Source organism: Psammomys obesus, unplaced genomic scaffold, assembly GCF_907164565.1.
Source record: "Psammomys obesus unplaced genomic scaffold, mPsaObe1.curated_primary_1811, whole genome shotgun sequence".
Classification (NCBI taxonomy): Eukaryota; Metazoa; Chordata; class Mammalia; order Rodentia; family Muridae; genus Psammomys; species Psammomys obesus.
The window spans coordinates 6905967-6917393 of NW_026595981.1; the positions used below are offsets into that span (position 1 = coordinate 6905967).

At 44.9% G+C, this 11427-nt stretch overlaps 1 pseudogene; it reads right to left on the reverse strand.

The window, feature by feature from the left end:
* Positions 1-10795: 10795 nt before the first annotated feature.
* On the reverse strand, positions 10796-11086 carry LOC129685993 (cytochrome c oxidase assembly protein COX14-like; annotated as a pseudogene).
* Positions 11087-11427: the final 341 nt, after the last annotated feature.

The following is an 11427-nucleotide window of genomic DNA, read 5'->3' on the forward strand; positions in this document are numbered from 1 at the left end:
TTGCTTATCATGGCTTGTTCAGTCTATTTTCTTATAGAACCTAGGACTACCCGCCCAGGGGTGGCTTTATACACAATGGTCTGGGTCCTCCCATGTCAACCACCAAATAAAAAAATGCCCTTCAGGCTTTCCTTCCTCTCAGCTAACTAGCTTGTGCCAAATAGACATAAAACTAGCCAGCATGCCTGCTAATGGCAGAACCTAGTTAGCAATGTTGCATGAGAGATTGACACATAACTAGAAAACTAAGCTTTTCTGGTTTGAGGAATCAGAACACGGGCTTCAGGGCGGGCACTATACCCAGGAAATAGAAGTATGCACTAGAAAAGGAGAGTGCCACAGAAAGGCAGCATAAATGTGTTGCACAAACGTTTTATAAATGCTAAATTTTAACATGGCTCAAAATCAACAACAACCTACAATTACAGCATCAACAATCAAAAGAACAATCCAGTTCTTTTACTTCTGAATTATATATGTGCAAGGCAGGCTCCAAGAAACTTAGCAAAGGAAAAAACAAGTGAGCTGGGCTTTTAGCTGCTATTCCAGAAAGCACAGAGGAGATAAGCTCTAGGATTTGAGTTCATCCAACTGAACCATTCTTTAGAGGAAAAAATAAATCAGTATTATTAAGGGGACCATGACAGAATCTAGAATTTCAACACAGATCAGTTGAACTAAAAGAAAAAGTCATCAGTGGAAACTGAGCTTGAGGTGAGCCAGATGTTTAAAGTATGAAAAAGGACTCGGGGTGTGTGTGTGTGTGTGTGTGTGTGTGTGTGTGTGTGTGTGTGAGAGAGAGAGAGAGAGAGAGAGAGAAACAGAGAGAAACAGAGAGAGAGAGAGAGAGAGAGAGAGAGAGTCTTACGGGATTTACAGTTTCCCATATGCTAGGCAAGTGCTTTTTCTGCTGAGCTATATCTCAATCCCTGAGAAGGGAACTTTAGTAATTATGGTAACTATGCTAATGGCCACAAAGTGTGCTTATAATGAGAAACAAAGGTCCAAACAAATAACCAACCCCAACAATAGACTGAGAAAAAAAAAATCAGCATAGAAACAGTTTCCACAAAGGAAAACCAAATGGAAAATTGATGCAAAACCAATATAAGATCTGAAAACTGATTAGGTGTCTTCACAGAAGACTGGAAGTGATTGAAAGAAATATCAGTGAACTAGAGAGCAAACTAGTGGGAAATTTTCTAATCTACTGAACATCGAGTAAATATTAGAAAATGAAAAAAAACAGAGCACTAGTGATCTATAAAACAATGGGGAAAACACTAACAAAGTGAACTGGAATCCCAGAAGGACGTGATAGCGAATAAGGCAGGAAAAAAAAAAGCATTCCTTTTTTTCCAGGGTAGATATCTTGATTAAGTGATAAAGATATATTGTATCTAAAACATACCCACAGATGTTAACATTATAGGACATGATGGATGCAAAGCCTTGAGCCACTGTGACTAGATCAGAGCATCGGTGCCCTCATGAATGTTGTCACTAGTTATGGCAGCAATAGTTTAAGGGGGTGACTTAAACTATGGCGGGACTTCTTTGACTTCTAAAGGTCAGCAGCCTTGTCTTGACATGTGGGCTCTGTCACCGGGAACCTTTTACGATTTCCGCATTCCCAGGGATGCTCTCAGAGCCCCAGGGCACCTGCTTATACTTCAGACCTCACATTGTTGTACCCTTCTCCCCACACCCTTCCCATGTTCCTCTGCTGCTCCCCTGGCATGGTCTATAAAATGGAACCAATCAGATCAGTTCTATTCTTTCTAGAAGCAGCGCAGGAGACCATCAGAGTGATCTACATCCCACAGTTGTGGTCCACACATCGGCTCCAGCCACCTTTGATAGAGGGCACTGGCAGTGAGGAGAGAGCTGAGTGGCTCTTAAGCTAAATGCGGGTCTGAAGGAGAACCACCTGAGCTTATGCACTCTGTGAATGTCTTCTCTTTGCCACCTGAACTTGAGTCCCCTGTGTGGCCACAGTCTCAGCGTGGGTGTGATGACGACAGTGATGCCATAAGAATTAACGAACTGCCTGGTGGACATGAGACACTCTAACATGACTGTTCATGTTCCGTCCTCTTCTGTCTGGCATCTTCATCTTACCCACTAATGGAAGTGGCAAGCCACCTCCCAACACACTGTTGGCTGTGTCAGAGACCCAGCTCTGTCTAGGAGCTTTTTAAGCTACAATGTGTATTCTTTCCTCCATCATCTAAGCCAAGGCATCCATTTTGAGCCCCTTTAGTGGCAGGCAACCTACACTGAAAAGTGGTCATTAGCTTTGCAAAGCCATGTCCTTTTGCCACCTTTGGATGCTGCAGCCACAGGCTGGGATGCTGTCTCTTTTTTTCCCCCTGACTGAGAACCAGCAAATGTGTCCCCAGGAGTCCCTGCACCGTGAGAGACTAATCTGGGCCTGCAGTTCTTAAAGGTGAAGGGGTCCTCCCCAAGTGCCTCATAATTGCTACTGTTCTGCAGATTGCCAGCCATCGGTGTCCCCTTGGCCTTTTCTGAAACAAATAGATGAAGTGCTGCCAGGGTTGGCCATCACTCCTCCCCCACCTCCAGATGACTCGTTCACCACGCACTCTCGATGCACACTTCTCTAAAAATACTTTGGTGAGGGGAAAAAAATGAGCGGAGGCAGGATCTTGGAGGGTCTGAAAAAATGGGAGAGTCATGTTCAAGATGGCAGTGTTCTGGCTAGGAGAAGACCCATGGCTTTTCCCAGCAGGGAGCTCGTAACTCTTGGCAGGTAGCTGTGCTTTCTTTGTCCACAGAGAACAAACTAAAGTGTTCTCAGTCATCTCTTGCAGGCACAAGACTTGTTCAGAGCAGATTTATTAGCTCTGAAACCAAAGGCTGCTGTGTTTTCTTGCAGGAATTGTTGACAGGGGCGTTTTTCATGGACCCAAAGGAGAGCTGATGTTTTGGAGGAGGCCTAGACACCTTTGCCCTAGAGTGATGGCACCAGAGACATGGTGGGTGGTATCCCTGCTTAGCTCAGCTGCTGTCACCTTTGCTTGTTACTCCCTGCAGTTCCAGCCTTGATCAGTGACAGCTTCCTCCATGCAGGCTGCCAGGCTGGACTTCCTGTTAGCATTTGATTCCCAACTCTTGTGCCTGCTGACCCTGGAAGAGGAGGCAAAAACTGGCGTGGAACCAGACAATCACGACTGTCACTCGATTGTTGTACTTCTGAGATCCAACTCTGGGGTAGAGGACATTGGAATTCTGGGATGTAAGATGGGACTAGCGATGACTGGGAAGTTTGTTCTAGAAAAACAACACATAAATCATTGAAATTGCTGATGATAGTTCCTGTACTGGGTAGATAGTCACACTCTGTAGCTGTTTTCATGACCAAAGAAGATATTAAAGCATAGCTTTAAATTGTCTCCCCTGGGTAGCTTTAATTGCTCATCTGACACAGCCTAATGACAGGCTTTGACACTGTCTGAGAGGAACGCCTCCAGTTAGGAACTGCCCAGATCAGACTGGCCTGTGAGCATGTCTGTAGGGGACTGTCTCAATACTTAATTGATGAAAGAAGTATCAGCTCACTGTGGGCAGCACTATGCCTGGGCAGGCGGTTTCAGGCTATGTAAAAGCTCAAGCTAGTGAGCAAGCCAGAGAACAAGCCAGCAGGCAGCAGGGTTGGATGGTTTCTGCTTCAAGTTTCCTGTTTAAGTTCCTGCTCTGGCTTCTTTCACTGGTGGCCTGTGACCTGGAAGTGTAAGCCACATGAACCCTTACTGCCCAGGTTGATTTGGTCAGAGTGTTTTATCATAGCAACAGGAAAAAATTAGATGGTCATGACAATGTCAGGCCCTGCGTCAAGTCCCAGTTCCTCTGTGTACTGGCCAAATGGTCATTAGCAAGTTCCATAAAATTCTGAGTCAGGGTTATGTTATGAAAGTAGGAACTGTATTTCAGTCCTACAGGTAGGTAGGTAGGTGACCTAAGTATAGACACACAAACTATTTGTATTCTCCCTGATCAAATGGGTGTAAGACATCACTCAGTGCTCTGTATTTCCTTGCTGTGGAGCCTATCTATGTAAGATATATATTGAATCTCTCTTGTGCTGAATTTGCATACTGTGCTCACGTTGTTATGTGTCTTCATGCTTTGCCACCCACTGGATATTCCCTATAGAACTGTATCCTTAGTGACCTGGTCTAATTCCTGTTCCAGAACCTTCCAGAGTCAACCTCATCCTGGGGAAGGAATCTGGGCTATGTCTAACTTTTGCCCAGAGAAGATGAAGAGACAGGAATTGGACAGCTCCTGGCGAAGGACGTCAATGATGCTTACGTTTCAGTTGGCATTTGAGCGTTCCCAAAGAAGCTGCAGTGTGGTTTCAGTTGGAGACGTCTCTATCAGAAAGCTGGTAAAGGCTGCATTTCTGACACACTGAAATGATGAAGCCATGGGAATTCGGCCTCCTACCATGGGAATACACACAAGAAATGAACGGGGCTCTGCTATGTTTCAGTGCTTTTTCTCCTCAGAATTCCTGTTGAAAATACATGCTGACAGGTAGACAGAAAGTGACTGGGTCAGGAGGGCTCCACCTTACCCATGGAAACAGCGTCCTTTAATAGAAAGCCCTTGTGTCATATAAGCATGTAGCAAAAAGGAGTCATCTGAGGCTGGAGTTGGTTAAGTGGTTAAGAGCACTTGCTGCTTACAGACGACCCGGGTTCAGTCCTCACCATCCACATGGCAGTTCACAGCTATCTGTAATTCCAGTTCCAGAGGGCCTGGTACTTTCTTTTGGCCTCTGAGGGCACCAGACACACAGGTAGCCCGCGTATACTTACATGCAGAGGAAACACCAATCTTCAAGAAAATCTCCACCAGGCACCAGATCTTCTGGAACCATCACCTTGGATTTCCAAGCCTCCAGACCTTATTATAAGTTCTTCAGTTACTCAGTTTAGGGGTTTTTATACCGTTCTGAATGGGCTTCTGCCACACGTTTGCTAGGCAAATGTGTGGTGTATTGCACTGGGCACTCTACCCTTCAATCCCCCATAGCAGTGGTTCTCAATCCGTGTGTCAAGACTCTTTCGGGGGTCTCACATCAGATATTTACATTATGATTCCTAACAGTGGCAAAATTACAGTTTTGAAGTAGCAACAAAATGATCTTATGGTTGGAGTTCACCACAGCCCCAGGAACTGTGTTAAAGAGTCTCCGCACTAGGAAGGTTGAGGACCACCGCCCTACAGCCTGAGTTTTGATCACCATCTCTGCTCTTCAGAGGACACTGAACCCCACAGTGGCTCAGTGACTCATGCAGATCTCTCCAGCCTGTAAATTCTCCAAGGCAGGGTGCATGTAATGTTCATCTGAACTTTGCCAAGAAGCGGGCACAGTGTGAAGTGCACAGGAGCCCGAGAAGCACTGAAGTGAACAGGATGGGCTGCTTCTATGCTGTGTCCTATGCGATGCACACTCATTATCAATTCCTTCCTGTTCCCCACATGTGCCACGTCTCCACTTCATGCTTTTCTGCCTGTGCCAAGAATATCTCTCTCCTTCTCTTCACCCAGCAAACTCCCATTCCTCCTTCAAGACCTAGTTCAAATACGATGTTTTTTAGTCCCTCTGGTAGAAATAGGACCTACTGTACACAGACCCACAGTATTCTGGGCATACCTCTCATAGAGCCCTTATCACATGAGGCATAAAACTTGATCATGCATCTTTATGTTTCATTAGACTGCATACAGAGTGAGGGTTGGGTCATATTCTCCTTGCCTTTCTGGGATGTCCAGAGAAGAGCAGGAAAACCATGCCTCCTAACTTGTCTTTATGGAACTATTCCTTAAGAGGGGTCATTTCATTTTAGCTTGAAAAGAACATATTTAGCCCCTACTAGCAGGCACTTCCTTAATTGCTGGGTAATAAGAAGCACGCATACAAGGAACCATCATGAAGCAACTGGCAATCCCAAGCTTCAGGTCAATAGTGCATATCAGCAGTCAACTGACCCTTTTGCTTGTACTTTGCCCTTTTGTGAGATTGTAATTCTTCATGTTTCACTGTCGAGATACACAGAGACAGAGTTGGCTGAGGCAGCATCGGGTCCCCACCCCACACTTATGCTCTTGTCTTGACAAATTTAATGCTTCTCTCTACGACTCAGACAAATACAATGAGCATTCACTCATTGAATTTGGAGATGATATCATTGGCAGTGATGATGATTTTGCCAGATGACAGAATCAAGATGCAAAAGTAATCAAATTAAGCTGTAACAAAGGGTCATCTCATTGAACAATAATTAATTTTAGTCTGGGAAATAATTACAAAGGGGTTGGTTTGGTGGAGCATGCTGACCTGGCAGAAGAGAGTGGGACAAGGGCTGTGATGTGGAGTGCCTTGAGCCAAAAATGTTGTATGACCATTAGGTAGAAGCCAAGGGTGCCCTATCAAAGGCAGAGACTTTAGGAGTACTGTATGAGTCCTCTAGATTTGTCTGTTATTTCCTGAAATGCAATGCTCAGTTCTGAGTTCTACCTTTTAAGCATGTTTTGTCCTAACGTGGTCTCTGTCCCAAGGGCAATGATGTAATATCGAAGCACTGTAATTCAAGAAACCAGAGCAAAGTAACCCGAAAGAATATAGCCTTTCCCAGAGGTGGATGCTAAGTCTCCATTTCTAACAACACCATGAACTTTGGATACAGGTCTCAGAGGTCCCTGAGCTGTAACTGACCTGAAAACCTAACCCCCTGAAGACTAGCTCCCATTGTTACCAGAAGGCACCATGCAAACTTCCAAATGAAGAAAGCAACCAACGATCCTATCCCGTTATGAAACACAGCAACCAGCGTGGCACCATAGCCCTAAGAGTGTAGTAGTAGTACGCATACCTTGGTTGTAACCAACAGCTTTCTGATTAGACTTAAAGACATGCTCAACAAGAGAAAATCATACCTGGTACTGGAAACTCAGTATCCACCAGGGCTAGTGAAATAATGGATCTTAGAGGAGAACCTAAAATGGCCCCTTTACCTAAGCCCCCAAATCCCTACCTACATTTTAAATATTTTTTCTTCTACCCACAGGTAAGTGTTGTTCTCGCCCCTCATCAAGGAAACTTGTTTTTGCAATTAACTAGAGCCATTACAGAAAGTCAGAACCATTAAAAAGGAGAGCTGTGGAGACCAGTCCCAAATGATAATTTATAGCACAACTCTTCTACCTAAGACTCAGGGATCACTACAGAAGAGAGGGGTAGAAAGATTGTAAAATTCAGAGCTAGAGAGATGGCTCAGAGGTTAAGAGTGCTGGCTGCTCTTCTAGAGGTCCTGAGTTCAATTTCCAGCAACCACAAGGTAGCTCACAACCATCTGTAATGAGATATGGTGCCCTCTTCTGGCATACAGGCATACATGTAGACAGCACAAATAAATCTTAAAAAAATGTAAAAGTCAGGGGAACAGGGAGTTCTCTGTGAGATATTTCTCTTAGAAATGCCAGAAGCTATACGCATAAACCCTCACTTAAATGACTGCCTAAACATGCACTGAACACTGATGACACCAATAAACATACGAATGTAGATGGGGAGAAATTTCATGAGTTCTCAACTCTACACAACTCTACAGGTAACTAAGGGATGATGAGAGTAGGAGGAATAGTCTCTCCTAGGGAAGAGCACACTAATTATCTATCCAATATTAAATGATCAGCCTTGAAAACATATATACACAAGTAACACTACATAGACTAAACAGGTTGTGTTTGTGTGTGTGTATGTATGTGTAACAAAAAAGTAACGAAAAAAAACCATGAATTTGAAACGGGGCAAGAAAGAGTATTTGAGAGGGTTTGGAGGGAGGAAAGGGAAGAGGGAAATCATATAATTTTTATCACAATCTCAAAAAATAAAAATTAATTTAAAATAAAAAAGAATTGGAGCTTCAGAGTCTGGGGGTGTGGCTCAGTTGATAGAGTGCTTGCCTAGCATGCATAATGTTTTTGGGTTTGATCTCCAGCACCCCACAAACCAGGTGTGATGCTACATACTTGCAATCCAATCAGTCAGTAAGTAGAGGCAGGAGGATTAGAAGTTCCAGGTTGGCTTCACACTTGGCTTCACAGAGAGTTCAGAGCCACCTTGGGGTACACAAGGCCATCCAAAAATAGTTTTTAAAAGAAAGAAAAAAAGAAAGAAGGAAGTGGGGATCAAGAAAAAAGGTAACCTCCCTTTCCAAATATCCAAGATCTGTCACATTGAAGAATGGTTTTGTAAGGCTAATGGACAGAATTAATATTAATTGGTAAAAGTGTCAGCCAGACATAGCTCTGTTCTATATATGAAAGAATGTTCCAATAAGTCAGTGCTGCTCGCAGGAGAAATGTGCTGTCCCGTGGTGCTGGGAGCGCTGGTTTATTTGTTCTATTTGTCAGCAGTGTTGTGGGAAGGATTACAATGTTGGAGGAAGCTCTCAGCTTTTAGGTGCCATCCACTCTTGAGAGGCTACACTTCCAAATTGTTCGTGCTTTTCTGCTCCTTGCAATAATTGAGTTTCCCCGGGGCCGGAGAATGGGGTGTGAACCGCAAGCATGGATTATTACAAGTGTAGCCTATGCTGTACCTGTCCTGTCAAGGTCAGACCATTGACCTTGGAGAGAGAATGGTTCCTGCAGTCCTCTCTTTGCTCAGGGTTGTGAAGAATCCTGTTCTATAATGCGTCTCGTTTCCGGCTCAAATAGACCCAGTCTTCTGGGCATGCCCACACCAGTTCCAACCCCAGTGTGTTGAGCCTGAGGGCCTCAGCTGGTTCTTTTACTGCTTCTGATGACTCAATTGTAGGCATTTCAAAGCAAGAGGTTTTATATTTTCAGTCCCAGAAATGCAAGAGCCTTCTGCATCATATATCATTTTCATTAAGCCATTCTTTCTAGCAGGGTGATGAGAGCTAGTAGACGTCACCATGTCTGGCAAGCATGGGTTCACACTTAAACCCCACACCTACCTTTTACTAGTATGAACTTAATAAGGCATTAACCTCTCTGAAACTCACTGTCTTTGTCTATAAACTTGGAGGGCTAAGAGAACCTCTTTCATCACGTGTAAGGCTTAAAGAGTTGGTCAGAATGGTGAGAAAGGATTAGCCACTGATACTTGTTTCCTGGCACCCCTTCTGGCTTTGTCTCTGTGCTCAGCCTTCAGGGTTTATCCTTAAGAGCTGTCCTTTCCAGCACCAATGCCTTCTCCAAGGTAAGCACCACCACCTGTGTTCATATCCCATCATCCCCCTGGGGCAAACCACTATCTCTTTCCTCCCAAACCAAATCATTCCAACCCCAACTTCCCACTTCTTTCAGGGAGAAACTGTTCTCTCATACGCTTTGCATTTTAACGACTTCTACAGCCATTGCTCCCTCTGATCTGTTTAATAACATATTTTAAACTAATCCCTTGTAATAAAAGGATTTCATTACTAGCAGAGACAGCTGTGTAATGCAGTGAGTTCATTAGTTTCACTTTTTCTGGAGTCAAAAGTTTTGCAATGCTGGAAAGTTTTGGTGAGGAAGATTGCCTGGGGAAGCTAAGAAAGAGAACTCCAGAAGGGCAGATCTACAAGCTACAGAAAGAGGAGGGCTTGTGACTGGGGAGAGGCCACAAGGAAGAATGCCAAGGCTCCAAGGGTGATGAGGTATTTCGCTGAGTAAGGGGCTTCTGTGATGGTGAGGGATCAAGGTTAATAGACTGAACTTCCCTACCCACTCACAGAGACAACGGCATCCACTCTAACTTGGTCAGTTACTATATACCTCACGTTACATTTAACTATTTGATAGGCACCGTGTCTTAATTGTTTCCACATCCTTGTATCGGATTTGGTACAAGAGGGTGTCAGCTAAATAGTAGTAAGTCCATTTCCCTCTTTATTTTCTCTCTCAGTGCTGTCCTCTGAACACATCCTACGTCAACGAGCATCACCAAATTGGTGATGCTCAAACTGTCCTTTTTCACCTCTGGCTTCTAGAGATGCATCAGTATCTTTAAGATTCCTGTTTATTTTTCTCATGGGTCTGTTTGCCGCATATCTGCTTCAGCTGGCTTTATCTCCTTTCTACACTGACCGTTATTATCACACCTTGTGCTTTTCACATGCTACTCCTTCCAGCAAGCAGACATTCCCTCCCTCTGTGCCCTTCCTTCCTATCTCTCACTTTCTTGCTGTTTTGATCTGGCCAATCCATACATCTACTAAGTAGTGAATTCGCTGAAACCATAGGGCTGGTCTCTAGCCTATACCCAGCATTATATCATTCTCTATCCATTAGCGAGAATAACTCATTTACTTTTATCACAGCCTTATTCTGTGCCTTTCACCCTAAGATCAACCCCACCGACCTTCTCCATGCTGGCCATGGTTCCCTAGCAAAGGCAGGCTCCTTCTGATCACTCTGGTGTCTCCTAGTATCTCTCTCTCTTTGTGTGTGTGTGTGTGTGTGTGTGTGTGTGTGTGTGTGTTGTAGCGCTCAGATTTTTTCATTACCATTCTTTTTTTATTCAAGGCAAAATATTTAATCTCTGTAATAAACCTCACCCTCATATTCCCATTTATTTGATGGCCTCCACAAACTGTCAAAATGGCACAAGCCAGTGCTGCTGCGGAAACCACGTACTTTCGCCCTGCAGGCTTGAATCATCGTGGCCTAGCTCTTGCCACGGATGGCATGCCAGGGAGGTCTTTTCCAGTCCATGTTTCAAACCTCGGTGCTCAGAAGGGAAGGCCGGGCTCTATATGACTCCTGAGGATTTCTGGTCTTCGGTAGCCTGGCGCCTGGCATTGCGCAGCTGCAAGAAACGGCAGGATCGCACACGGCAGAGGTAACCCCCGTACACGGTGAGGAGCATCATGAAGGGGAGAAGGTCTTGCAGCCAATGTCGGCGAGCTGCTTGGCAGTTGGCTTGTCTACCCCTGGATGTTGCAGCTCGGCCGCGTCACAGGGATTCCTACTCTGTCCGCCACTCACCACTCGTGCGGCCAAAGCCGGGAAGAGGCAGACCAGAACGCCACCGAGCAAGCATCACGACCACTGGCGTGCAGCCCCGTCCCTGGTCCCTGACCAGCCAGCCCCTGAGAAGACCCGCCTACTCTTTCCATACCATTCTTATTTTAGCTTCTCCAACACATCGCGCTCCTTCCATCACAGCCTTTGTCCGCCGTGCTGTGACAGCTAATCTTCAGTGTCAACCTGACTGATTTAGAAGCACCTGGTAGACTCACCTCTGGACGTGTCTATGGGGGTGTTTCCAGCAATTTAACTGAGCGGGGAAGACCCATGCTTCAATGTGTGTGTTAGTGACTCTTGGCTGGGGTCCTGGATTGAATATAAGAAGAAATGGAACAAGAGTGTCCCCCAGCATTC